We start from the raw sequence: 10,418 nt of genomic DNA, 5'->3' as shown, positions 1-10,418 counted from the left end.
GTATATAACACTGAAAATGCACAGAATGTTTTTTTTTGTGGTCTTTTAAATGTTGTGTTTTGAATATGCACTTCAAAATGTGTATCTCCCATCGAGATTTCGCTACATCGCTTTTCGTGAATTAATCAAAAGTTTTTTGCTACTCTTCAGATTAGGTGGGTGGGCGGAGCTACGGCGCACACCTGGCTAGCATAATTAGTGACGTATCCAGTGTACTGGACAAACGCAAGCTAATTGCTACGGTACCGTTTTTTATTTTATTTGATTATGTGCTTTTTATTCGCCATATTTGTGCTGTTCTTTCATTTCCCACATTTACTGTAAGTAATTGTGACATTCCCGCCTCTAACTTTTGTTTCTGTCTTTTTACTGTAGATTTGTTGTTCCTTTGAATGCTTCCTGATTAATGTATTCGAAACGCCGCACTCAGTAGTGTACGGGCGTTAGAGTGAGTATCCAAAGTCGCCTTAAATTTACATTATTTACTCTTTGTTTATTTACGTCCATTTTCTGCCACATGCGCGCTTCACTTCCCTCGCGAGACCGACTCTCGAGGGTAGGTCGTGTTGCGCGTACCAGTGCGCACGAAAAGATAATTCACGAAAAGTCCTACTTGGCGAGAGGCTAAAATTGAGAAATACATATATTTATATATGGCAGTGGACATACAAGTATATATATATATATGTATGTGTGTGTGTGTGTGTGTGTGTGTGTGTGTGTGTATATGTATGTGTGTGTGTGTATGTATGTATGTATATATGTATATGTATATATATATATATATATATATATATATATATATATATATGTATATGTATATATATATATATGTATATGTATATATATATATATATATATGAAATTCTACTGCTCAAAGCAATGATCAAATATTCTATTTGTTTTTCAAGAAACGATGCATTAATCTGGGCCAAGTGGAACAGCGTGTTGACAGACGATTAACAAAATCCACTTCAGAGAGACCCCAAAAATCCAATAAAAGGAAATGCCGGAGTCACTGGCTAACATGATGTCCATCAACCAACCAAGTCACGTGGATGTCTCCGGCGATGCCAATTGCAGTGAGTACAAAAATTGTGTTTTCTACTGTTATGACACTTGGTTACTGACAGCTGAAGGAAATAATAAATGTGATTATGGCCCATGATCAAAATGTGAACATCTATGGGAGGATCTTAAACTTGCAGTCTATATAAGGCGGCTTTGTCTTCACATTTTTGAATGACTAATTCAGTCAACAAAGAAATATCTTTAAGAAACTTGAACAAGTCTCATAGCCTGAGAAAAGTGTGTGCCGTACTTCCGCCGCAGCCTCCAAGTTGGTAACCTTTCCTAGCCGTGCCGTGTCAGTAGCGATTGGCCTAAGAGCGAAGCGCTGAGGTGTGTCTTGGGATTTAAGTGGGATTTACGAGGTGCTCGGCCATTGTGGGGGGCGGCCGGTGAGACTGCTTTGATAAATAATGCAACGGCAGCGTTTGAAGGAGGAAGGCGATCTCCGGCCGGACCTTTCTAGAAGCATTCAATAGAGCACTTGGATCAGGTTCACTTGTTTAACTTGTTAAGTTTGAAGACCCTTCGGTTTTTATTACCATGTTGGGAGTACCAGGAGGCTTTCGAAGACTTCAATAATTAATTTCCCTAACCATCATTTAAGGAAATTAACAATGAATTATTAATTTACTTTTTTTCATTAGCAGTTAAACATGAAGCCAAGATGACACAAAGCAGCTCAGTTAAACAGCATCATGTTCTAATAGATTGGTTAATACTAATCAAAGTAATTATAGTGAATTGATTCTTGATTAGAAATCAGTCTGCTAAATTTTCTGGCGAGGGGAATCTGTCATACTCATATCCGGCATTTTAAATTTGTACTTTCTGTCTCGATCTCTCCTAAGATGTATTATTGCTACCCAAAGCTAATTTCCCATGAGTGCCATCATACAAAATAATCACTGCAGAAAAATTATATTCCTGCCATCATATTGGCTCCATGAAGTGGATTGTTTTGGAATTAATAGATGTATTAGAATTATCTTAACATACAAGAGAGGACACAAACCCCATTAAGATTCGGCTATATCGGTTTGGTCAAATGCCCATTCCCAAACATTCCCAAAGCAGTCTGAGATTTAAATAATACTATCATCCTTTTTCAGTAGCACTTTTCCTTATTAAGGTCGAACGCGTGGGAATGGGTGGCAACGTAATAAAACGAGATGTTCATTGAGCATTCACAATGTCATGAAAGATATCTTGCATTGAAATGATCATAATTCAGTCTAACGACGCATTCAGCTGACCTTCAGTCGTCAGTCAGACACTGCTAGTCATAAAAATCTATTTTATTCAGTCATCATCCATTGGCCACCGTTTTTTAACACTTGGTTAAATATAACTAAAGCCTCTTTCTATACTGCCTATAAGAGCTGCCATTTTCTTACCTTTTTGCAGTGACGCAGTGGCATCAAATAATATAGCTGAATTGAATGATTTTTTTTTTTTTTGTTCCACAATGGGGCCAAGGATATCTCAGGGGGTCAGAAAAACAACCCAAAAATGTTTGACAAAACCATAAAATTCTCCAGAAAACGCTGATACAGATTTTGTTCCACAATGGGGCCAAGGATATCTCAGGGGGTCAGAAAAACAACCCAAAATGTTTGACAAGAAAACGCTGATACAGATTCATCATATGTTTTTGCATGATCTCAATGTGTAAGAGAGGCTAAAGTAATATGAGTGTCTTCGGGTCTCAACATAGTCCGGTCATTTTCAAGCACAGCGTTTGAAGGACAGATTCGCAGATGATTGGAGATAAACTACTTATAAAACGACAGATTTATGATGCAACACGTGTACTCTATCGGGGGGGGGGGTCGTCTTTGTCGCGGGCTTGCCAATATACATCATCTGACTTCCGGACGGACAACTCATTGGCTTGGGGTGGATGAGGATTTACCTTCCTCGGCTGGCAGTGGACATCCGCTGGGCTTGGAAGCCAATATTAAACATCGCTTTCAGTTTCATTCAGCTCTTATGCAACAACATCTGGACAAGAGACCTCGGACGACCAGACCACCCCCTCTTTTTTTAAGCAGCAGTGATTACATCAACAGCAATCCCACCGCCCCTCAATGGGATCAAAACATGAAGGGCATTCCTGTGTACTTTGACTAACAGCCAAGAACAGGAATTTCTTCCCCCTCCCTCCACGCTTTCTATTTGCTAATGACGTTGAAATTGTCATTTCGCATTTCCGGTAATCATAAACATCTGGTGTACGCCATCTGTCCATGTTGTTGTTTAATGGGCTTCACTCTTATTAAGTGGAAGGGAAAAAAAAAAAGTCCTATTAATGCATCATGTCGAATGCGTTAAGATGAATGATACGTAACATCTTTGACCGGAGCTTTTTGATAAATGAGTTATCTTATTCTGCTGAGGTAGAAACAAACAAGCATTTCATGCTGCCATCATGTCCTTGAGAGTGGGCATCCTTTTCCATTCCAGAAATAAGTTCAGGCCACCATTTGGCACGAGTCAAGTGAATTGACTCATTTGAGCACACCTTGGCCTCACCCGTCATTCAGGTGTTGATGAAGCCCAGTTGACAGCCTTACGCTGCCTAATTCCAGATTTGTGCCATACGCAGTGTCCACTTGCTAAGCATAGTAATCCCAAAGGATTGGCAAGTATTTTTAGTCATGTATTTACCGAGTCTCCGTTGATCCCTTGATGGGTAGTAGAGTCGCCGGACTACGCACCTCAGTCACTGTGCAAATATAGAATGGGGACTCTTGGTGCTAGCAAGCCAAGTGTCCAATCAAATACAGAAGCAGAAACTCTTCTCCATTTCGTTCATGTCGGTTCACTTTCTGGTGGTTAAAAGTGAGCAACATCAGCAGTCCTACAAGGCTGACATTTTCTTAAAATGAAATAAATAAATAGTAGCAGTCCCCTGTGGTTCCGACCCATTACCACACATCGCGTCCTCACCTTGGAAGAGAAACTCCGCTCAAAGCTTGATGATACATTTCAAATAGAGAGAAAATGACAGTGTGATCCAACAGTCAATGCGGCGGCATCATCACAGGATGCTGCCAGATAGCTCCAAGACTAAGGGCCAAAGAAGTTGAAGGTGTCTGGTAACAAAAATGGATCAAACTTAGAGGTCATCAGAAAACCACTCTAATTGCCTCCTAGCTTTCGTAAAGACACTCCAGGCATGGCCTAAGCCCGGGTGGACCCACCAAACAATCTTAGCTGGTCCAGTGTTTGTTTGCTTGAAACAAGTCAGGATTTGCACGCAGGACACGTTTTGCGTGAAATTGAAATTGAGGATGTGACCGGAATTTTGCTACTGAATGTTTTGGAATGGGGCGAGATTCACAGCTTGTCTGCAATATCTTCTGGTTCTTCTCCATCAGTCAACATGTGGCCACTGGCATTAGCTATGGGTTCAAAATATTTATTTTTAACAGATTTACTTGCATCTATGCTTTAAAAAAACCCAAATTTGTTGACCAGTGTTATTTGTTAGTCCACATTTTCTCCTTTAGGGAAGAAGAATTGCATTAAAAGCCTAACAAATGAAGTAGCGTGCTGTGTAAATATTTTTAATCATGATTACTACTAACAGCACTAATTCTAACAGTGAGTGAAAGCTGCCTTAACTGAAGGCTGCTAATGATTTTTATTTCTAAAAATTTTTGCAATCACCTATAAAAGGCCATCCCTTGATTCCATCCATCCATCCATCCATCAATTTTCTCTCCGGCTTATCCTCATTAGGGTCAAACATGAGCTGGATCCTTTCCCAGCGGCATTTGAGCAGAACTGGTTTGAACAGGTTGCCAGCCAGTCACTCTGCTAACAGTTATATCTAATCAAGTGAATACTTAGTATTTTAGAGAATTTTTGCTGATCTCATCAGCTCTCTGGCAGAAGTGAAATAAAATAAAAAATGGTCAAATTGTCAAGTATCTCAAAACAGCACTTTGATTAAAGCCTTTGGTAACACATTAAGATCTCAAGTGACCTTCCAGGCTAAGTGAGGAGCTAATCATTGTCATGCAAGGGAATGTTGCCTGATTGGCTCAGCTAACACCATGAGTTTCATCATTGCTTTTCCAATAGCGTATCCACTAGAATCGGCAACTAGCGACGAAACAACAGCCAGCGAGCGCTCACTGATAATGAGGTATTCTCCCTTAAAATGACGTGGCAGCACCTTGACAGCAGGTTATTGAAACAACAGTCTCCGATAATTGTCTTTGGCTTAGAACACTATTGTGGGAGGCCTTAAGCGTGTCTTTATCTCCTGATACATGTTACACCGCTCTGGTCTTTTCTGTTTTTGTTAGTCTCAAAGGAGAAGTCGGAAAGCTTGATTATTTGCAAGGTCATCGAGTCACGTTGAACTTTATTACAATCGTAAATATTCAAGATCCTTGACAATGACCATACATCTGCTTTTTTTTTTTTTAAATGTCAAGGTTTTAGCCTGTCAATCCTTTCTGTTTATGCTAAAGACGAAGTCTCTCCAGGACAAACAACATATCGATTAATTGGATCAGTGAGGGAGAGTAAACAAGATGTTGAACTTGGCATACATCCTGCCCTGATGACTACATCAGATCTAATTTCTTTCCATTCCAGTCCATTATTGTTGCACCAGAATGCAGGATTTATAAGACAAACACGCCAAAACAAAAGCACTTTGTCGTTGGCATACTTGCTCGCTCAAAAATTATGTTGATGCTGTATGTCTATTCATATTTCCGAAACATGTCTCAAAGCTTTCAAATATGTCGATAATATATTTATAGTCTCGTCTACTCATCCAGAAAGGGATCATATTGGCCTTGAGTCTAAATTGAGTCCGTTGTGTTCAATCGGTTATGGCATCGAGTTTGCTGTCCGCCATCAATGCTGCATCTAATGTTGTGGTCCGTAGTTACCCAAAGTGGTCAAACTCTCTAAATAAGCGTAATCGTTCCATGTAGGACCAAAAGATACATGGTAGAAAGCTTTAAATCCATGTCTTAGTCCATTGAGCTCATCCCTATGAATAAAACAAAAGCTAACAGTGTCAAGGTGCCCCAATTTGATACTGCGCTAATGATTCCAGCGCAAATGACTCACTTAGCTTTCCCGTAAAAGAAACAAACATTGACGCAGCAACGGTATGACGTGACTCTGTTTGCTTGACGTGGTAACCTGACGTCAAATCCTGCTTATGTTTTGAGGCTGACTAGTACCAAATCTATTTTGGTGCATTCCCGTCCTTAGTTTTGGTGGGCTCATTTGTGTGCTATGTTCCAACCACAGCGCTTCTCCCCGAATAAATTAAAAAGGGCAGCAGAAAGTTTATCATTTAACTCATTTTTCAGATAATACAAAAACATTTAAACACCTTCTACCTGCTAATATAGACTCGTGAGCAAGAGAAATGGACAACACAAAAATTAGTGTACAAAACATTGTACCGATCTTGTATGTTTGCAGTAAACAAATATTCATATTTATCTTTGGGGGGAAAAAAGTCAATATAATTGAAAGCATGGTGCTGGAATGAAAAGAAGACGAAACAAGCTAGGCATCAAATGTTCTCTGTCTGTGTTTACGGCAGACAGATTCTGGACGTTTCTCTCGAATTGTTTCAGCTGTGTGGAGCAATTGCCATTTTGATAATTAATCTGTCTAGCTTTAGCGCGCAAAGGCGGGCCCAAGCTCACTGATTAGAACCGTGTTGTGTTGGAGACCCACTTTTACATCGCTACAGCAGGGTGCTGCGCTATGCCGGATGGGGAGGAATCGCCCGTACGCTTACGTCAGGCGGTCACGTGCGCCACACGTGGAAAAAAAGCTGCCCGGTCTAATGTCATTGATGTAAATCTATCAATGAATCCAGAGAAGTGTCTGACAGCAAACTGTCACTGACTGATGTTCTGGCTGAGGGGAGGCTTTCAAGAAAATGAGTTTCTCACAGTGAGAGCATTCGGTAGCTTGATGAACGACTTCAACTTTTCACCTTTAAAGAGATCAAGTGTTGAGGAATGATGCACTGGTCTTTTCCCGGTATTATTATTTTTATTTTTTGTATTGTAGCTGGATGTTGGCACAAAGTCATGAAAAGTCCCGAGTCATGTTCTCCTCACTGCACAACAACAACAGTAGCAGCTGTGCGGGACACGTGACTGTGTTCCTGTCACACTGGCAATGAGCTAGATCATGATTGATAAGCTTAAATGTTGTTGGAATGAAGGACATCAGGACAGGCTAACCGACTTTTTTTTATTTTTATTTTTTTTATCTCACTTGAGTTTTGAAAATGTTTGTCTTAAACACTTTGACCTTTGGTCGAGACTCTTCAAAGTCTAGACTCCACAGAGTGTCGCTTGAGACTTTAACAACATTAGCTGAGAAATACGACGACTGTACAATATGCATACAAAAGATCTCATCTGAAGCCCTCATTTATTTTCCACCTCCTGTCATCTTGACGCCTCGGCCCATGCCCTCACAACGGGGCAAATGACACATCCTATGATAGATTATCTAACGCCATCCTCCCTCGTAATCATAAAAGTAGCCGGAGCAACACGCGACGAACAGCTGGCTGGGCAAACGCTTTAAATATAGCTACTTCCACCCCTCCTTTTTCCCCTGTTTTAATCTTATTATGCAATTTTTTATTTTATTTTTTTGCAAACATTACCCTGCAAACGCACTTCAAGCACAGCTGAGCGCTCACAAAGTCGACATTCACTAACATTGAGAGTGAAGTTTTATAGCGGTATAAAAGTTGTTGTCAAGTGTGTCCGCATGCGTCCACACCTGACATTGCGCTGTATCATTTGCCATTCCGATGGGCTCAAATACAGGTGGGAGCACTCGAGTTTCGTCCGCAGATGGGATGTGTTTACAAACCGCGCCCGGCACACCTGATACTTTACATGTAATTCTAGTTGCCTAGCGCCGCGACACGAGGCACTGCAGGTAAAGATTTGACTACAGACCAAGCCAATGGCATTCGAGTTCTTAGGCAACCTGGTAGATTTCACGTGCGCAAGAGTGGGGTCACGGTGCATCCCATCTGATCTTGTTGGCAATTGAAAAAAATCGAAATGAAAATAAAGCATATCTAAAGCCACCCTGGAAATAACAATTCATCATCTCGACAGATCTCGCCACCTGAAAAAGTAACAAAGCCTGTTTATAGTTGCCCCAACATCAACATCCCAACAAACACCACCTTTAACATTGCGAGAATTTAAAGACGAGATTAAAGATAGAGGCGCATCCCTTTGCCGAAAGAGATGGCGCCTTCTTTTCTGTACACAACCTAATAACAATAAAAAAAATAAAAAAAAGACAACACAGCCTATTTAAATATGCGGCGGCTTCAACATAGCAACCTGCGTTGTTTGTAGATTAGACGGGAGGCATAGTTCACGGCATGATTAATGCTCCCGTTAACCATGTAGCGCTAGATAAATCACGGGCTCCCTGCTTAAAATATAATCTTGGCGGCTTTGTCGTCAGCACGCAGCTGCATCGAAGGACTTTTATGTAGGTCAGGTTAACAAATTGCGCTTCCGTGATGCACTTCGTAAGGTCACCCGAGGAGAAACGCAAAGCTTTCTTTTTGGTTTGGTTTCATACACGTTAGCATCTGAACTTTAGCAATGTCGACTATCATAACAATCCATCCATCCATCCATCCATCCATCCATCCATCCATCCATCCATCCATCCATCCATCCATCCATCCATCCATCCATCCATCCATCCATCCATCCATCCATCCATCCATCCATCCATCCATCCATCCATCCATCCATCCATCATGAAGCTCTTAACCCCTTGAGGTCTTGGACTTTGTCAACTCCAGAAAGTGCAGGTTCTGACCTGACCTCACATCGCTTCAGTCTTGACTTTCTCCTCAGTTCTTAACTGGGCTGTTTATGGTTTAATGTATTTGTGCAGCGTTAGGTTAGGTTGTGGCTTAGGTTAAAGTCGTTAGAGTACCCTTAGCGACTGGATAGCTTGAAGTAGAGGTAAGAATGTGAGAAGGTCTCTCCCCACATACACACACGTACAGTCAGTGCTTATTGCATTAGCAGTGCCCACTCGAATGAATTTGCAGCACACGTGGAGCCCACTTGACCACCTCACCCTTGAGGCTAATGCCATACCGCCGCGGCCACTTTTGGATCCAACAGCATCTCGCCGAGCAACCTGAGACGTTTCCGTGAAGAGTGGATGAGAGTTTTTGCACCCGCTTCAATTGTTTGATGGTGCTATTAGCCTGACAGATTGGATCAGCCGTGCACTTAGGCCAACATTTGTCGTATTATTTTTGTTTGGACAGCAATAGTGCTTTGCCGGAGCGAGATATTTATTAATTTATCAGCAAGTATAAAAATAACCGCGGTTACCACATGGTGTGTTTTTGATTAAATGCTAACTACTTTTGATGAATGCGCAAACCATACATGTACCAGATTGTGGTAGAATTTGCTGTGGTGATCAATAACTTGCATCTCATGTTTCTTATTTCTACAGTCTGGTGGCAGTTTGCTGTCGTCTTTCCTGAAGACAAACGATCTCGAGTTGGACAAAGACTTCTGGTCACAAAGTAACGCAGTAAGTCTTGGAATTGTAACTTAAAGAGGCAACAAGCCTCGCCTCCTCCGCTCCTGCTCACCATTCACAACACACTTTCCACAGCAATCACAAATCTATAATAACACAGAAATCATAATGAAATATTATTCCGACAATTCTTGATGGTGCCAACCTTCTTGTCCGGGTTGGTGGCCGTCCAACCTCATCCCCCTGCACTCCGTGATAGCCTCATGGCCTCGGCCTGGAGATGGACCAAACCTGCAATCCTATTAAAACGCTACTCTCCTCCCAGCTACGATCACACTTTAATTAAAATAGCCAGTCCAGCATGGGCGGAAGTCCAAAGACGACAGGAGAATTAGATGTCATGTGCGTCAAGAAAAATAGTTTTATTTATGCATTGATTTAAGGCCCCTCTAAACTGACTTTACATCCAATGACTTGCAAAAAATACAATAAAATAGAAAAAAATAATGGAAGGGGGAGGGGCTACGGGGCTGTAACGCAATGCTGCCGTTCTGTTGGCGTCGGATGCTATTTGTGGCATAAGTAATAGCTGCCAGTGCAGGCCTATGAAATGCTTCATGTCAAGATGAGCTATTGAGCGTAAGCAGAGATGACTGGGATGTAATCTTAGAGACACAATGCAATTTTAGACTGGCCAATCAGACGGTAGCGGACGGAACATTGTGCGCCGTGGGAGGCCACGTTTGCTCTCAGTTGCAATTGTCACTCTCAGACCTCGTTGCGTCTTTTCCTTA

General features: G+C 41.5%; 1 protein-coding gene across 2 annotated transcripts in view; it reads left to right on the top strand.

The window, feature by feature from the left end:
• The first annotated feature begins 227 nt into the window (after nucleotides 1–227).
• Nucleotides 228–10,418, top strand: part of hcn1 (hyperpolarization activated cyclic nucleotide-gated potassium channel 1) — a 54,859-nt gene continuing 44,668 nt past the window's right edge. The window contains exons 1-3 of one of the 2 annotated variants that reach the window (XM_085926945.1): nucleotides 228–320; nucleotides 912–1,082; nucleotides 9,595–9,675. The gene's annotated coding sequence lies outside the window, so the exon portion shown is untranslated. Of the gene's footprint in view, nucleotides 449–911; nucleotides 1,083–9,594; nucleotides 9,676–10,418 lie in introns of both variants that reach the window. The other variant, XM_085926944.1, reaches the window with a different exon arrangement.

This window comes from Syngnathus leptorhynchus, chromosome 12 (genome assembly GCF_054491065.1).
Source record: "Syngnathus leptorhynchus isolate UIUO chromosome 12, UIUO_Slep, whole genome shotgun sequence".
NCBI classification, from domain to species: Eukaryota; Metazoa; Chordata; class Actinopteri; order Syngnathiformes; family Syngnathidae; genus Syngnathus; species Syngnathus leptorhynchus.
This window is presented reverse-complemented; position numbering and strand designations above follow the sequence as displayed.